The 19,689-nt window shown below is 39.6% G+C and overlaps 1 long non-coding RNA gene across 1 annotated transcript; it reads left to right on the forward strand.

Moving 5' to 3' along the window:
* The first annotated feature begins 196 nt into the window (after positions 1 to 196).
* Positions 197 to 11,100, forward strand: LOC126876050 (uncharacterized). The gene is made up of 2 exons (XR_007693909.1): positions 197 to 866; positions 10,827 to 11,100. It is a non-coding gene; the product is annotated as an uncharacterized LOC126876050 (long non-coding RNA).
* The last annotated feature ends 8,589 nt before the right edge of the window (positions 11,101 to 19,689 follow it).

Consider the following 19,689-nt stretch of genomic DNA (forward strand, 5'->3'; position numbering starts at 1 on the left):
ATGCCGAAATGCGTAATTTCGTTTCCTTGAAGTTGATGGATCCGGGCACGGATCGCCAAAATGTCACGTAAAGTTGGTACTTGGGTTGCGAGAGAAAAGAAAGCTGAGTCGTAGCCCAACTATTAATTCTCTTTTATCGAACTTTATTATGACTTTGGCACTTACAGTAGAATAACGTTGAACAGATAAAGGGGTGTTGTACAAGAACAGCAACTAGAACGAGAACTCCCCGGGCTGGGTGAAGTCTCGGCTTATATACACCCTGGCTTGGGGATGTTGGGGGGTTTGGTGTGGATTCCAAGGAGTCCGAAAGTCGGGGTTGGGGCCTTATCTCTGATGGGGACTAAGATGCGTCGCGGCGTTGGCGTCCGACAGTCGGGAGTCGATGTCTTTTCTCTGAGAGGTAATTGGTGTCACACGGTCAACGGGACGAACTCTCCATCTAACAAAGGCATTAAGTAATCCTATAGCTCTCCTTAAAAGAAAGATTTGTAGCGGCACATGGCAGTAAACATTCCAACGGTTTCTGTCCCGTAGCTCGCCACACGCAGATCCTATTCTCCGGGCAGGATGTTTACCAGATGTCGACGCGTCTCCACAGTACGCGATCGGCTAGCCCGAGGACCGTCATAAACACTAATATCTAGTTACCTAAAATCCTTCAACAGATACACAGTCTTTGTCCCAGTTACGGGAAGACAGGAGAGACCTATTTTTCCACGAACGACGTCTCCCACTAGCAACCCTCCCTCAAGGGCGGCTAGCATCCTTTTCTAACTACCGATATGGAGATTGGCCAATTAGCAGCAACGTCAATTTCCCTTACTTTCCGAACGTAGGATGTCCCCGACGAATCCGATGATCTCGTGTCCTTAGACACACCCCGTCATATTTTTCCTCTGGCGTATCACCGGGTCGGAAAGTCTCTCTCTCTTGCGGTCTCATCGACAAAAAAGGATTAACTCCTTACGGTCAGCGAATATTAACACAGAATCCGACTTAGATTTTTTGCGAGTGCGTACGACTACCGTCCCGTTGTCCGCGGATTCGTTATTGAACCTAGGATCATTGTCATTAGTCTCTCGAATATCTAATAACCACGGTTACTTGTCCGGTTCTATGGTAATCGTATTTGCACTAGTCAATGTCTTCTCTATTGCATAACGACAACGTGTAACCTAAACGAAGATTCGTTTCACGCCCCTAACCCTAATTCTAATGTAAACCCGACGTATATATATATATAAATAAATAAGTAATTATAAATTAATATTACCTATTATTAATAATAATTTAATTATATATCTCAAGATAATAAAATATTTATAATTTATATTAATTTTTATATATAAATAATTAATTATATATAATACATTTTTTTCAATTTAAAGTTAAAATATTTATATTTATATTTTAATTTTTTTATAAAATTAAATGTATGTATAAAGATTTTAAAATTAATATATTTAAAATTAATAATTATATATTAATATATACTTATATACAAGATAATTCAATTTTTATCAATTTTATTAAAAAATTTTATTTTATTACGTTAAATATTTATAAATTATTTTAATTTAATTATCTAATTAAATTATTATTAATTAATTATAATAGCAATATTTATAATAGTATTGTTAATTTTTTATTTTTATATTTTAAAATATATATATAATGTACGTATCCATTATGTATTTCCAATGTACGTACAGCAGATACTCACAGGAAAAACCAACGAGACTAATAATAAAATCAATGAATTAGAAAAAAAGAGCTATAGACAAATATCTTATAATATACCGTGGCATAATCTGCAATTTATTATAAAATAATTGATCCGAGCAGTATCAATTATAAAAGAAGATGGCTGAATATGTTAGACACTGTCGAATACTAATCAAATATAATCATTTAGTTAATCTTTAAGATTTAAGTTAAGATACATCTTTGAGGAATCAATAAGTGTTTCTCTAATAGCCTAATAGATCTCTTGATAGATCAAACGAAGAAATACCTAACCGCGATTACAGCCAATTGGTACATATTATTCGATACATAATTAATATTTGTATCACGTACAGCGATGCAAGTGGTATTGAAGAAAATAGCCATTTTATGTTACAACTATAACGAGTAAATTTACTCGTTTAACTTGAGAGGAATTAAAAAGGTACCTGACTTTTAAATAAGCATTAAATAAGAAATTTAAATATCGCAGACGGTGATGTAGGTGTTATTCAAGAAAAGAGAACATTTTATTTTGTAATTAGCACGAGTAAATGAACGAATATCGATAATATAATATAATGATTAATATGAATTTTATCTGGCTGATTATTTAAATACCATAACATATTTCACAGTAACGTCATCGACTGCCGTTAGGCTCTTTTCCCTTTTTGTTCAAACTAATTGATAGTCGAAAACTAGTATCAAGGAGGTGTGAATTTAGTCTTAGTTTGTAGAAACTATTAAAATGATAAAAATGGATACCGTATTAAATCGTCGAAGGCGCCAATTTACGATAAAAATTAAAAATTACGATTAAAATTGTTCAATTTGATTTTGTTATAATGGAAAACCCGTCCTTTGCTATGTCAAGAGATCGTTAACGTTTGATTGACATCTCGACACCTTGTCAAGATATATAAGGAACGCGGAAGTCGCGCGCGAGCTCTTTCGTGCCTGAAATTCCGGACAGTGAACATCCAAGAAGAATTTAAATATAAGGTAAATAAAAAAAAATATCAAATAACAACATTGTAACTAGTAATTTATAACGTCTAAGCTATTAATTTACAATACTTGAGAAATTAATTTACAATATTTAAGCTATTAATTTATAACATTTAAGCCATTAATATATAACATATAAGCAATTAATTTATAACGTCTAAACTATTAATTTATAACATTTGTTGAGATATGTATAATTTTCTGTGTTGGACTGGGTTAAATGTGTAGTAGAGATACTTGTATGTGAATATCAGCGTGTGGATGTATGTGTGTGCGCGGCTTCTCGAAAACAGATGAATGTAAACTGTTCAGTCGGTTAACAGTCGGGTATAGAAGAAAGTGCTGAGACGCGTGCAAGTGTGTATCGATGAATATATAAGAAATCGTCCATGAAATAAATATATTACTATTTTAAAATTAATCCTCAGTATAAATTTAGTGTTCTTATAACATTATTTCGACTTCAAAGATCCACAATTCTCAACAACATTTGTGCTATTAATTTATAACATTTAAGTTATTAATTTACAACATCTAAGTCATTAATTTACAACATTTGAACTGTTATTTTATACATTTAAGTTATTAATTTATAACATTTAGGCTATTAATTTACAACATCTTAGCCATTAATTTACAATATTTGAACTATTATTTTATACATTTAAGCCATTAATTTATAACATTTAAGCCATTAATCTAAAACAATTACATCATTAATTCTTAACAGTTATACCAATAATTTATAACAACATTTTCCCATTAATTCAATGTAATTATGCTCTTAATTTATAACAGTTGTACCCTTAATCGGAAGTAACTCTACATTCATTGATTTTAATCAATACCATAAATTCGTAGTGAGTGAATTAAAGATTTATTTTGCTTTATTTTATTAACGAAATCTATCAAGTCTTTGAAGTGCTATTTCATTTCCATATAGCATTATATTTTAACTCTGAATACAGTATTCGATTTCCAATTTCACTATTTCGTATAAAATCTGTGGTAACACAGAGTGTCGATGTATCTGTCACGTAAAATAACAAAATAAAAAAGGAATTTGAGGTAAAAAATAAAAAAAGAAAACTTTATTTTTTTTCTAACATCAATACACTTTACAATCTACTTCCGAACTCTAGGCGTGACTTTCTAAGACAGACTCTTATGATTTTACTTTCGATCGGATCCGATTACTTTCTTTTGTCATTCCTCAACATCCTCACCGTCCATGCATTTGCTAGGCGTCCGCGATCGTTGCCACGTGCTCTTTCTTCTAGAACCTTCGGTGGAAGGACCGTTGGGATGTTGATGGTTCATTAGGCACTTCAGCGATATACATTGTCGCCGAGTGCTTTATCTCTATCGTCAGTCCGTCGGATTTGAAGTATGCCGGTCGTGACATATGTAACGATATATGGTATAACGTTATAACGTATTACTTTACATAATATAACTTTATAACGTATTACGTTATATGGTATGACGTTATAACGTATTACGTTATATGGGACGACCTGTTTCTGTCTGGAGATTAATTCCTAATACAACGTGTGTCCCATTATATCAGCATCTCTAAAGTACAATTCTATGTGATTTCTAGGGAGAACAATACAACCGATCCACACCTTCGTCAGGCAAAACGTTTATCCCGTGACCCTGGCTACTTTCGGCGACCAGTTGTCACCTCGAACCCACTTTTGCTTTCACAAATGTCAAACAATTACAAATGACAATTGCTTAATTACAGTTATGATAAAATCTAGGCTAAAGCATTAGAAGGCTTCCTCAAAATTGCAAAGGGAAGACTCCGGTTTTCCTTTCACCTCCGACATATATAATAACCTGTTAATAGCAGCGTTATCGTCAATTTAACTACCCTTATTATCCCACAAGAAATAAGGGATCGAACGATTCGTGGCGTCGATTAATCAATCGCAACGGGAATTTACGACTCCCGTTGGCGCGCTTCCTCGAGATCGCGTCTCCCCACGAACGTGCGAATTTACATATTTAACAATATATATATGGCGGGTTAATGTTGAAATTTTGGGTGTTTGGGCGTTAATTTTAGTTTCTTTACATTTTTTTCCTTTAGGAATACCTGCACTTTATCATTTATGGAAGTTTTGTTAACAGAAACGAAAAATTTAGAAAAGATATGTATAATCAAGGAATCTCAGGATAGCACACTTAGACTGCAGATTTTTCTGTATGCAAAAGTAAGTCAAAGGAAGAGGATGAAGTTTTCTTGTATAAGGCTTTGTTTTTGCTTGAGCTAGCTTACAATGAAATACGTTCAGTGTGACAGAGTATCGACAACTATTTCAAACTTTAGCTTTAAATACAAAAAGTTTACGCGCAAAAATAAGCTGAAGAAAAGAAAAATGTTTTTTTTCTTGTTTGACGTCTTATCCTGTCTGGCGGTATGGAATTATTCTGGAAAAGCCTGTATATGTACAGAGTATATAAAAAATACACTTATTTGACCGGACCACCCTAATTCTACAACTCTGGATGATACAGTTTTACAAACGTCTACTCATCGCGAGGACCAACTTGACAACTTTTCAAAATAAGCTATGAGTCGCAATTGAACCGTTTTCTGGAGAAATGACGTTGAAATTTCATTGGGTCTTACATCGAGATTATTCGCAACAAGTTTATATTTCGCAGTCAGGTAGAAAGTAAGCAATGTGACATCAACGAGAAAACAACAAGTTTTCGTTAGCAGGTGGGATAGCCCGTGATAAACAGAATGGAGCAATCAGCGTGATTTCACATTATTACAGAATTATCTACTGCGTGAAAAAAGACTTTCAAACAAAGATTCTGATTTTATTAGCTTTCTTTTAGAATAAATAGAAAATAAAATTTGTAAATAACAATTAATCTCATTATTTTAAATAATATATTTAAACTTGTTGAAATTGCAAATAATTTATTTCTGTCTTTTAACATTTAAACAATTATTTAAATGAAAATTTATTTAATAGTGCCCAGTATTGCGCGCAACACATTTTTGGAACAACGAACAATTCGATAGTCGGTAATAGAGATAGATGGCAAAATAATTGGATTTATTGATAAAATGAGGATTAAATTGATTAAAAAAAGTAAATTGATTAAAATGTATACAAATCCTACATATACAAGAATAATATCTTGCACATCATGGTATCCAAATATACTTTCCCAGTAAAGTTCCATTTGATCCTCGTGCTAAGTAGCATACGGTGCCAGCAAACGTCAATTTTTACAAAATTTTGCATGAATCAATCGATCCAGAGGCTCCGATCCTCCGAAATCACGCTAGTGGACACTTATACGCCCTGACACTTTTTATACATGCTGTACATAAAAATATATGTATCGAAACTGTTGTTATTTCTATACTCAGAGGTAAGATCAGAGTAGTTATTATTTTATTGAATGGATAAATCTATTACACCGTTCTGAGCCAAAAAAAGCCTTTATTGCACACGCTTACAAAAACTAGGGATAAAAACAAAAAAGCATCTTAAGCCTATCGATTAAATCTATCGATTGTAACTAGCATCATCCTCTAGTTACTATTTCTTATCACTAACGCATCTGCATATGGATGGCGAGCACGAACTCACGTTGTCATTTTCAACAGAAACTTTGATACAAAGTACGCAGATTTGTGTATAAATACATTACGGTTGAAAAATTGTTGAATATTTACTACTGTATCTGTTATACTTGATCGTTAACACCTATTTTTTTCGCCTGCCTAACTTACTATCCTCAAAACATTATCAGATTATACATTTTGTTCGGCTGATAAAATGGAATTTCTTGGAATTTAGAGCTCCCTTTACATTCACTTGTTATTGTACGAGTATTTTGCTCGTTCACCAGCCGTTCACTCATTTTATTTTGCAATCGTGACAATTTGATGCTGCTTCTCCACTCTGTATAACGTGTTACCTACAAACACCAATATGTATATAATCTGATGCATTAATTACTATACGATACACCATGAGGACCTTAATACACGCAAAACGAAATAGATAAACAGTATCTGCTAAAATTATAGCTATAATATATAATATGTCGGAGATGAAAGGAAAGCCGAAGCCTTTCCTTGGAAATTTTGGGAACATCCTCTAGTACCTTAGTCTAGATTTTATTATAGTTGTAATTGCTTAAGATTTGTAATAAGCGAGATTGGGTTCGAGGTGACAATCGGTCGCTGAACGTAGCCACGGTCACGGGATGGATGTTTTATCTAACGGAGGTCTGGAGTGGTTGTATGTGTTTTCCGAGAAATGTGGTTGTGGCGGCATGCGGCCTCGAGAGCGGGCCTAGCCACGTGTGATGTTGCCTCGGAGGTGCCGATGCAATGGGACATACATTGTAATAGTAATCAAAACTCCAGGCAGAAACTGCCTAGCAACGGCGTTTGGAACTTTCTCGATGCTTCCAACGAGTGTGCCTAGCAACGGCGTTTGGAACCTTCTCGATGCTTCCAAACGGGTATAGAAAACAAAATGCAATCGTACAGGGAGAAAAATCTCCACGAGGCTGACATTCTTGCGATTGCCTTGGAGAGTGATACATCGAGCATTTTCGACGATCGCATTTGCGTCTAAGTTAGTTTCGCTTAGTAAGGAGTTATCCCGGTGACCGTGGATTCGTTTCAACTCAAACATTGCTAATAGTATTATTTAATTTAATTATTCGTAGATCGTATTATTCATTAGGCTTAGTGTTTGTTAGACTTATTATTAGTTGTACTTATTATTTGTTAAGCTTAGTGATAGACCTGTATATACGTGTAAATAAAATCTCGGCTTTGTGAAACGATGGCTAGTCCACATGAAGAGTCGTCGCGCGCCCAAAATTCGAATCGTGATCCGACATATGCTATAACGTTATAACGTAATACGTTATATCTTGCGACGTTATAACGTATTACGTTATATGTTATAACGTTATAACGTAATAAGTTATATCTTATGACGTTATAACGTATTACGTTATATGGGATGACGTTATAACGTATTACGTTATATGGGACGACGTTATAACGTATTACGTTATATTGTATAACGTTATATCGTATTACGTTATATGTGATGACGTTATAACGTATTACGTTATATGGGACGACGTTATAACGTATTACGTTATATGGGATGACGTTATAACGTATTACGTTATATGGTATAACGTTATAACGTATTACGTTATATGGTATGACGTGATAACGTATTACGTTATATGGGATGACGTTATAACGTATTACGTTCTATGTTATAACGTTACAACGTATTATGTTATATGTTATAACATTATAACGTATTACGTTATATGGTATGACGTTATAACTTATTACGTTATATGGGGTGACGTTATAACGTATTACGTTATGTTATATGTCGGGTTTACATTAGAATTAGGGTTAGGGGCGTGAATAAAATCTTCGTTTGGGTTACATGTTGTCGTTATGCAATAGAGAAGACATTGACTAGTGTAAATACGATTATTATAGAACCGGACAAGTAACCGTGGTAGTTACGTACTCGAGAAACTAATGACAATGATCCTAGGTTCAATAACGAATCCGCGGTCGACGGGATGATAGATGAACGTACTCACAAAATCCAAGTCGGACGCGTAATATTCACTGGTCGTAAAGAGTTATTCCTTTCATCAATGAGATCGCGAGCGAGAATGACTTTCCCGTCCCGATGATGCCACAGAGGAAAACTATAATGGGGAGTGTCTAAGGACACGAGATCATCGGATTCGTCGAGAAAAGCCTTCGTTCAGAAAGTAAGGGAAATTGACGTTGCTGCTAATTGGTCAATCTCCATATCGGTAGTTAGAAAAAGATGCTAGCGCCTTCGAGGGAAAGTTGCTAGTGGGAGACGCCGCTCGTTGAAAAATATGTCTCCCCTATCTTCCCGTAGTTGGGACAAAGACTGTTTGTCTGTTTGAAGGACTTTAGTTAACTAATCCTTAAGATTTATAACGGGCCCTCGGGCTAGCCGAACATGTACCGCGGAGACGCATCGACATCTGGCAATCATCTTACTCGAAGAATAGGGTCTGCGTGTGGCGAGCCACGGGACAGAAACCGTTGGAATGTTTACTGTCGCGTCTAGCGACGAATATTTCCTTTAAGGAGAGCTATAGAATTATTCCATACCTTTGCTAGGCAAAGCGTTCATTCCGTGACCGCGGCTACGTTCGGCGACTGACTGTCGCCTCGAGCCCAAGCTCATTATCACAACTCTCGAACAATTACAATCGGATTGAATAACTACAATTGTTCAATTACAGCTATAGTAGACTCTAGGTTACAATGTTGCGGGATTATCCAAAATTCCACAGGCTCCGGTCTTCTTTCATCTCCGACATATATAACGTTATAACTTATTACGTAATATGATATAACGTTATAACGTATTACGTTATATGTTATAACGTTATAACGTATTACGTTGTATGTTATAACGTTATAACATAATACGTTATAAGGTATGAAGTTATAAAGTATTTCGTTACGTGTTATAACGTTATAACGTAATACGTTATATGCTATGAAGTTATAAAGTATTACGTCATATGGGATGACGTTATAACGTATTACGTTATGTGTTATAACGTTATAACGTAATACCTTATATGGGACGACGTTATAACATATAAAATAAATATTCGTGGCGACACGCGACAGTAAACATTCCAACGGTTTCAGTCCCGTGGCTCGCCACACGCAGACCATATTCTTCTGGTAAGATGATTGCCCGATGTCGATGCGTCTCCGCAGTACATGTTCTGCTAGCTCGAGGGCCCGTCATAAATCTTAAGATTTAGACAACTAAAGTCCTTCAAACAGACAAACGGTCTTTGTCCCAACTACGGGAAAATAGGGGAGACCTATTTTTCAACGAGCGGCGTCTCCCTCTAGCAACTTTCCCTCGAGGGCGACTAGCATCTTTTTCTAACCACCGATATGGAGATTGACCAATTAGCAGCAACGCCAATTTCCCTTACTTTCTGAACGAAATTTCTCGACGAATCGGATGATCTCGTATCCTTAGACACACCCCATTATAGTTTTCCTCTGTGGCATCATCGGGACGGGAAAGGCATTCTCGCTCGCGATCTCACTGATGAAAGGAGTAACCCTTTACGACCAGTGAATATCACGCATCCGACTTAGATTTTGTGAGTACGTTCATCTATCATCCCGTCGACCGCGGATTCGTTACTGAACCTAGGATCATTGTCATTAGTTTCTCGAGTACCTAACTACCACGGTTACTTGTCCGGTTCTATAATAATCGTATTTGCACTAGTCAATGTCTTCTCTATTGCATAACGACAACGTGTAACCCAAACGAAGATTCGTTTCACGCCCCTAATTCTAATGTAAACCCGACATATATGTCGGAGATAAGAGGACACCGATGCCTTCCCTCCGAAACCTCGGGTAAATCCATAAAAACATTGTAATTAAAATCTACAGTTGTAATTAAACGTTTTGCCGTCACTCTACCCAATTGTATTCGTTTGAGACTTGTGACAATGAGCTTGGGCTCAAGGCGACAATTAGTCGCCGAACGTGGCCGCGGTCAACGGGACGATCTCTCCATCTAACAAAGGCATTGAGTAACCCTATAGCTCTCCTTAAAAGAAAGATTTGTAGCGGCACGTGGCAGTAAACATTCCAACGGTTTCTGTCCCGTAGCTCGCCACACGCAGATCCTATTCTGCGGACAGGATGTTTACCAGATGTCAACGCCTCTCCGCAGTACGTGATCGGCTAGCCCGAGGACCGCTATAAACACTAATATCTAGTTACCTAGAATCCCTCAACAGATACACAGTCTTTGTCCCAGTTACAGGAAGACAGGAGAGAGCTATTTTTCCACGAACGATGTCTCCCACTAGCAACCCTCCCTCAAGGGCGGCAAGCATCCTTTTGTAACTACCGATATGGAGATTGGCCAATTAGCAGCAACGTCAATTTCCCTTACTTTCCGAGTGTGTGATATCCCCGACGAATCCGATGATCTCGTGTCCTTAGACACACCCCGTCATAGTTTTCCTCTGGCGTATCACCGGGACGGAAAGTCATTCTCTCTTGCGACCTCACCGACAAAAAGGGATTAACGCCTTACGGTCAGTGAATATCAACACAGAATCCGACTTAGATTTTTGCGAGTGCGTACGACTACCGTCCCGTTGTCCGCGGACTCGTTATCGAACCTAAGACCATTGTCACTAGCGTCGCGAGTGTGTGGTCATTGTGAGTTTGTGTCAACTCTGTAACAATTTCGTGTGTGTCAATAAAAATAACTTCAGTGTAAAAGAAAACATGGATAGCTTCAGTGAGGAATCCTTACCTGTCCCAAGCCCCCGCCGAGAACGACTCGTGCCCAGACTCGGAACTTTACTCGACATCAGAAGTGGGATCCGAACATACGTTGTCGATGCGGGATCATAAGAGCATCGTACGTGAGCTAATCCGATCGCTAACGGGGAAGAAGGGACACTTGGTAACCAGGGTAACGTTACCGCGCTTTAACCCCGAAACCGAGAACGCTGATCCAGCCGCCTGGTGCGCGGCCGTTAGCCTGCTTATGTGAGACCACCCTCTGAAGATCACTGCGCTATATTCTGCGTTGAACCGCGCCCTGGAGGGTCCGGCAGCGTATTGGCTTACGCAAATAATGGACGGCGAAGAGATCACATGGCCAGCTTTTAAGGAACAATTCACCGCGCAATTCGGTGGCCAAGAAACAGCAGCCTCTTCGTTAATCAAGGTATCCAAGGAACTACAGCGGGAAAACGAATCATCAGGGGCGTACGGAAACCGTCTTATCTCCCTCCTGTATTCGAAGTGGCGTAATTCGACGATGGAGGAAGTAGCTACCGCCACCGTTCTCTATCTAATGGGCTTGCGCGATAGACGCTTTAGACGACTAGCACTCACGAGTGATATCAAGTCGGTGAAACAATTTCAAAAAGAAATGAAGCCTTTCCTCTACGAGGAGAGGCGGACATCTCCGCCACGGAGGCCATCATCGGGCCCCGGAAATAAACGAAGCAAGTCTCCCACCCCCCGGGAAAAGTGCCGCCACTGCGGTGCATATGGACATACGATATCTGAATGCCGCAAAAAGATGAGGTTGGAATCGAAGAAGGACCCCCGACGCCTGGAGGAAAGCCGACCGACCGCTTCCCCAAAAACATCGTGCTTCAAATGCCATAAGCCAGGACACATCGCGCCGCATTGCCCGCTGCTGCGAGAAGGAAAACGCCGTCCTGAAGAAGAGCATCGTGTCGATGCCTGCGTGGTGGAAGCCCCCACCGGTAGATTAAGTCAGCGGGGTGAGTCGTTCCCATTCTATTTCGATTCTGGAGCCGAGTGTTAGCTAATTAAAGAGTCTGCAGCCTCGAAATTGTCCGGCAAAAGAACGACTCACGTAGTAGCACTGCGAGGAATAGGAAACACTTGTATTAAAAGTACGTCTCAGATTCTGTCCACCGTAGGTATTAACGGTTTTACATTGGAGATAACTTTTCACGTCCTTGCGGACAGCAACCTAAAATACGATATCATGATTGGTCGTGAAATTTTAAGCCAAGGTTTTGACGTAAACATTACACGAAACAGCGTTGATATTTGCAAGAGCAAGGTCGTTAACGTTTCTAGTAAAGTCGCGGAGGTTGCGGTCGATATTAACGAGGTCGACACCGACGTGATTGGTAACGATAAAGATCGATTCATTTCCGTTCTCGAAGGTTTCAAAGAATCATTCATTATGGGCTTCCCGCGTACTCGCGTAAGTACGGGCCAGTTAGAAATACGGCTAATTGATCCTAACGTCACCGTGCAAAGAAGCCCTTACAGGCTTAGCGAGGAAGAGCGCAGGATAGTACGTGAGAGGATAGGAGAATTAATTAGAGCAAAGATCGTAAGGCCTAGCAATTCGCCATTCGCGAGCCCCATGATACTCGTGAAAAAGAAGGACGGCACGGATAGATTATGCGTAGATTTTCGAGCACTAAATAAAAACACCGTCGCGGATTTATATCCCTTACCCCTCATAGCAGATCAGATCGCGACATTACAAAACGCGAGATACTTTATTAGCCTGGACATGGCCAGCGGGTTTCATCAAATTCCCATTCACCCGAACTCAACAGAGTATACTGCGTTCGTCACCCCCGACGGTCAATACGAATACGTAACGATGCCGTTTGGATTGAAAAACGCACCCTCCGTGTTTCAGAGCGCCATTCTCAAGGCCTTAGGCGACCTTGCTTATTCGTACGTTGTGTTTACCTGGACGACGTCTTAATTATTGCCGACTCGATAGATCAAGCGCTAGGGAGATTGCACACCGTGTTAGATACGCTCGTAAAAGCCGGATTCTCCTTTAACTTTTCGAAATGTTCCTTTCTAAAGACATCGACACTCTATTTGGGATATGTAATTCATAATGGAGAAGTCCGCCCAAACCCGGGTAAAATACAAGCCCTGAGTTCTTTACCTGCACCGTCGACCGTCACACAGCTTAGGCAGTTCATAGGTTTGGCCTCGTACTTCCGAAAATTCATTCCTAGATTTTCACAAGTAATGAAACCCCTGTATGCACTTACGTCTAGTAGCAAGAATATAACTTGGACAGATAGGCACGAACAAATAAGACAAAAGGTAATCTCCGTCCTGACTGACGCGCCAGTGCTAATGATATTTGACCCCAATTACCCCATCGAATTACATACGGATGCCAGTTCGGAGGGATACGGGGCTATCTTAATGCACAGGGTCGAAGGTAAAAATAGAGTGGTGGAGTATTACAGCAAAAGAACGAGCCCCGCGGAATCTAGGTACCATTCGTACGAATTAGAAACTTTAGCAGTTGTAAACGCCGTCAAGCATTTCCGTCACTATCTACACGGACGAGAATTCCTTGTTGTCACCGATTGCAATTCTTTGAAAGCATCCAGTAATAAGGTACATTTAAATGACAGGGTCTGCAGGTGGTGGGCTTACCTGCAAAATTTTACCTTTGACAATATGTATCGGGAAGGTAAACGAATGGCCCACGTAGACTTCTTCTCGCGGAACCCCGTAAACTTAGATTACCGTGCGACCAGCAAAATTGTCGAGAAGGAAATTAACCTGGCCGAAATCTCCGGCGACTGGCTACTAGCGGAACAACGTCGCGACCCACAGATTCCCAAGATCGCCAATAAATTACAGAACGAAGAGCTCGCGGAAGACGTCGCGAACACGTACGAAATACGGTCCGGCACACTTCATCGTAGAATACAAAGAAAAGGCAGAACTCTCTGCTTGCCCATTGTCCCGCGAGGCCTTAGGTGGTCCGTTATAAGCCACGTGCACCAGTCCATTATGCACTTAGGGTGGGATAAAACGCTGGAGAAGCTCTACGAGTATTACTGGTTCGAAGGAATGGCGAAGTATGTTCGCAAATTCGTGGAGAACTGTCATTCTTGTCGAGTTTCAAATGCAAGCTCAGGAAAAATACAAGCGGAATTACATCCTATACCTAAGACCAGCATACCTTGGCATACGATTCATGTGGATATAACGGGTAAACTAAGCGGTAAAAACGACTCTAAGGAGTATGTCGTTGTGTTAGTCGACGCCTTTACCAAATTTGTATACTTGTACCATACCCGTAAGATAGATTCCTTAAATACCATTAAAGCATTAAAGTCCGCCATATTTTTATTCGGCAGTCCCTGCCGGATAATAGCGGATCAAGGAAGATGCTTTACGGGTAAAGAGTTCCGAGATTTTTGCCAAGATAGGAACATTAAACTCCACCTAATAGCAACCGGTGCTAGTAGGGCCAATGGACAGGTAGAGCGTACTATGAGTACACTAAAAAATATGTTCACGACGATAGAAACGACCGGGCGGTCTTGGCAAGACGCGATCGGGGAAATACAATTGGCTTTAAATTGCACCACCAACCGTGAAACTAAATCAAGCCCGTTAGAATTGCTGATCGGGAAAGCAGCAAGGCCATACGGCTTAACGCTACCCGATAATATAGAGGAAAAGACAATAGATATCTCCGATGTAAGGCGCCAAGCCATAAAAATATAGAGGCTAGTGCCAAGTACGACAAGGACAGATTTGATAAAACTAAGGCGAAAGTGGTTAGGTTCAACCTCGGCGATTTTGTGCTACGGAAAATTGAAGAGAGAAACCAATGTAAACTAGATCCGAAATTTAAGGGTCCATTTAGGATAGCGGAGATTTTGGAGGGGGACCGATATATTCTAAAAACGTTAGACGGCAAACGCTCTTACAAGTATAGTCATGACAGGCTGAGAAGGATGCCAGATAGTCGCATTCCTGCGGATTTGGACGTTGCTAGTGGTGGCGAGGACAGTGACCCGAGCGATATGAGTACCCCGACCCCCGAGGGTCATTAACGCAAAGCCAGGAAGCCGAAGCGGTCGTGTACTCACATGCACTGCTAGCGGCAACGCCATGAAGCTGAAGCGGTCGTGTACTCGCACGCACAGCCAGCTGCAATGTTACGAACCTCAATCGGTCGTATTTTCGCACGCACCACCAGTGAAACTCTGTGCGGTCGTGCGATCTACAAAATCAAGATTCATCTGGGTGCAAAATCGCAAATAGTCCGTCACGCCACTACGACCCGACTGATAAACCACAGGATGCAACTAATATTTCGAATACGAATCATAATGTTAATAAATCTGACCTTTTATTTTTGTTACCGAAACCTCTAGCAAAATCCTGTTGTCGAAATGGACCCTTGGTTTATTTGACATTTGATTAAGTTGTAAATAATGTTGATTGTACCAAATCTAATATTAGGAAAAATCAATATTTTAGCTACCCCCGAGGACGTGTGATAGTCAGGATGGCCGTGTCGGAGATAAGAGGACACCGATGCCTTCCCTCCGAAACCTCGGGTAAATCCATAAAAACATTGTAATTAAAATCTACAGTTGTAATTAAACGATTTGCTGTCACTCTACCCAATTGTATTCGTTTGAGACTTGTGACAATGAGCTTGGGCTCAAGGCGACAATTAGTCGCCGAACGTGGCCGCGGTCAACGGGACGAACTAACATCTAACAAAGGCATTGAGTAACCCTATAGCTCTCCTTAAAAGAAAGATTTGTAGCGGCACGTGGCAGTAAACATTCCATCGGTTTCTGTCCCGTAGCTCGCCACAGGCAGATCCTATTCTCCGGGCAGGATGTTTACCAGATGTCAACGCCTCTCCGCAGTACGTGATCGGCTAGCCTGAGGACCGTCATAAACACTAATATCTAGTTACCTAGAATCCCTCAACAGATACACAGTCTTTGTCCCAGTTACAGGAAGACAGCAGAGATTTATTTTTCCACGAACGACGTCTCCCACTAGCAACCCTCCCTCAAGGGCGGCTAGCATCCTTTTCTAACTACCGATATGGAGATTGGCCAATTAGCAGCAACGTCAATTTCCCTTACTTTCCGAACGTGTGATATCCCCAACGAATCCGATGATCTCGTGTCCTTAGACACACCCCATTATAGTTTTCCTCTGTGGCATCATCGGGACGGGAAAGTCATTCTCGCTCGCGACCTCATTGATGAAAGGAGTAACCCTTTACAACGAGTGAATATTACGCGTCCGACTTAGATTTTGTGAGTACGTTCATCTATCATCCCGTCGACCGCGGATTCGTTATTGAACCTAGGATCATTGTCATTCGTTTCTCGAGTACCTAACTACCGCGATTACTTGTCCGGTTCTATAATAATCGTATTTACACTAGTCAATGTCTTCTCTATTGCATAACGACAACGTGTAACCCAAACGAAGATTCGTTTCACGCCCCTAACCCTAATTCTAATGTAAACCCGACATCAGAAGTGGGATCAGTGCCGGTTATAACAGTGCAAGAGCTTACGACCATCGTGCGCGAGTTAATTCCGTCGCTGGTGCAAAAAATCGAGTGTGGAACCTAACAATTTTTCGACTCCGCTGCGTCGCAGCTACCAATCTGATTATGGGGGGAAATCCTTTACAAAGCAGTGCCCTGAATATAATTTCAATACCGAGTGTCGAATCGACTTCTACGTAGTGGAGGCGCCAACTGGTAGATCAAGCCATCCGGGTGAGTCGCTTCCATTTTACCCCGATTTCGGAGCCGAGTGTTCGCTAATCAAAGAATCCGTAGTCTTGAGAATTTCTGGCAAAAGAACGATTGATATATTAGTAATGCGAGGAATAAGAAATATTGGTACTAAACGTATCGCCCAAATCTTGTCCGTTGCAGGTGTCGGCGATTAGAGATAAACGTTTCATGTTCTCGCTGATAGTTATTTAACAATACGATATCGCGAATGCTCGTTAAATTTTAAGCCAAGATTTTGACGTAATATTACACAAAAGAGCCTCGCTATGTGTAAAACAAAAATAATTAATGCTTGTAATAAAACCGCTGAAAACGAGATCGATGTTAATGAAGTTGACAATGAGGTACGTGGTAGTGATAAAAGTCGATTAATCTTTCTTTTCGAAAATTCAGAGATTCATCCGTTACGGGTTCCCTAAGTACTCGTACAAAAAAATACAGGCCAGTTAGAAGTACAATTAATTGATCCTAACATCGCCGTACAAGAAGTCCTAATAGACTTCGCGAGCGCAGAATAGTACGTGATAGAACAAGCGACTTAATTACAGCCAAAAATCATAAAGCCTAGTAATTCATAGTTCGCGAGCTCTATGTTATTCGTGAAGACGAACGATGGTTCAGATAGGTGATTGGTAGATTTTCGAGGACTAAATAAAAATACGGTCGCGGATCGGTATCCTTTACCCCTTATTGCGGATCGAGTCTCGAGATTGCAAAAGCGAGACATATTATTATTCTGGACATGGCCGGTGGGTTTCTCCAAATCCATATTCATCCTAATTCTAAGAAGTATACAGCATTGATTACCCTCGATGAACAATTTGGATAATAAGTTGTTGTTTTCTTCGAATTCTTTTGTGCCTTTGTTCGATCCATTCGATGTCCTTTATTTGCATAACATAAGTGCGTGCGCGTTTAATGTTTCTTCCGGAAGTCATTTTCGGGACGGCGATACTATGCTGACCCCGTCGAAAATGGGGATTCTTATAGTTTCGGACAACCCTAATAATTGTGCAGCTCATACTTGTCTAAATATTCTAATATTTATGTTCTTCCTTGCTACAATTTTGTAAACCATCAAAGCGTTTAGTACAGAAATCCTCAGGAGTAGTCGCGTGCCAAGTCTTCTGTAGCATTTGACCCTCTCATTGATGAAAGGAGTAACTCTTTACGATCAGTGAATATTACGCGTCCGACTTAGATTTTGTGAGTACGTTCATCTATCATCCCGTCGACCGCGGATTCGTTATTGAACCTAGGATCATTGTCATTAGTTTCTCGAGTACCTAACTACCGCGGTTACTTGTCCGGTTCTATAATAATCGTATTTGCACTAGTCAATGTCTTCTCTATTGCATAACGACAACGTGTAACCCAAACGAAGATTCGTTTCACGCCCCTAACCCTAATTCTAATGTCCGCTCCGACAAATATTAAAATATTAAATTTTAATCATTACAAAAATAATAAAATTTATAATATTAAAAAATTATATTTAAAACCCAACTATTGTATTCTTTTAATATTTATTATTTTCCTAATTATTATACTATTAATTATAACAAAAATTTTTTATATTAAAAATAAAAACTTACGAGCAAAAAAATGAATAAAATAATTTCATCAATTTATAAAATTCATATATTAAATTTACCTATTGTTACGCCACGAGGCTTACTACAGGCTGTATTTTCTAACCGTCGCTCGCGGTCCTACAACATCGCAGACGGATCGTCGCGGCTGCCCGGCAAACAAACATTGTAGTGGCAAGCGCATGGTTCATTAAGGGGTCGCCTTCCAGAAAAGACGAAAATAATCGAAGGGCGTGCAGTTCCTTCTGACGAGTCAAGCGTGACACTTCGACAAATCTGACGAGCAAACGAATTTATCTAGAGATCAAAGTCGAGCCAAAATTCTGTAACATCTTCATCATATTATTGTAAAATATATTGTTCTATGTTAACCTGTTAATACAGTGTTACATTCAGTAAACCACCTGTGTTATCCTAAACGAAACAGGGGAACGACTATTTCGCGGCGTCGATTAACATGATCGTAGCGAGAATTTACGCCTCTCGCTGACGCGTTCTCCTAGCGACCGCGTCTCTCCGCGAACGGTCGTAACACCTATATCATTTTTTAATTTACCTACAACAATTAATATTAATTACTTATGAAATTTTGGATCAATACTTGGAATATTTTTAATAATTCAAATTATCTCAGGATTATTTTTATCAATAAATTACTGTCCAAATATCAATATTGCATTTAATAGAATTTCAAATATTATAAAAGATATAAACTCAGGATGATTAATTCGATTAATTCATATAAACGGAGCATCATTTTATTTTTTCATTATATATTGTAAAAGCGTCGACCAAAACAATGATATACTCCTTCGAGTCGCTTTTACCGCTCAATTTGCCCGTTATATCCATGTGTACCGTATGCCAGGGTATACTGGTCTTAGGTATGGGATGTAGTTCAGCTTGTACTTTACCTGAACTAGCCTTCGAAACTCGACAAGCATGACAGTTCTCAACGAATTTGCGAACATACTCCGCCATTCCTTCGAACCAGTAACAGTCGCACAGTTTCTCAAGCGTTTTATCCCAACCTAAGTGCATAATGGACTGTTGCAAATGGTTAATAACAGATCATCTAAAACCTCTGGGGACAATGGACAAGCAGAGAGTTCTACCTTTTCTCTGTATTTTACCGGGTACCGGGCCGTAATTCATACTCCAAG

This window comes from Bombus huntii, unplaced genomic scaffold (genome assembly GCF_024542735.1).
Source record: "Bombus huntii isolate Logan2020A unplaced genomic scaffold, iyBomHunt1.1 ctg00000062.1, whole genome shotgun sequence".
In the NCBI taxonomy this organism is placed as follows: Eukaryota; Metazoa; Arthropoda; class Insecta; order Hymenoptera; family Apidae; genus Bombus; species Bombus huntii.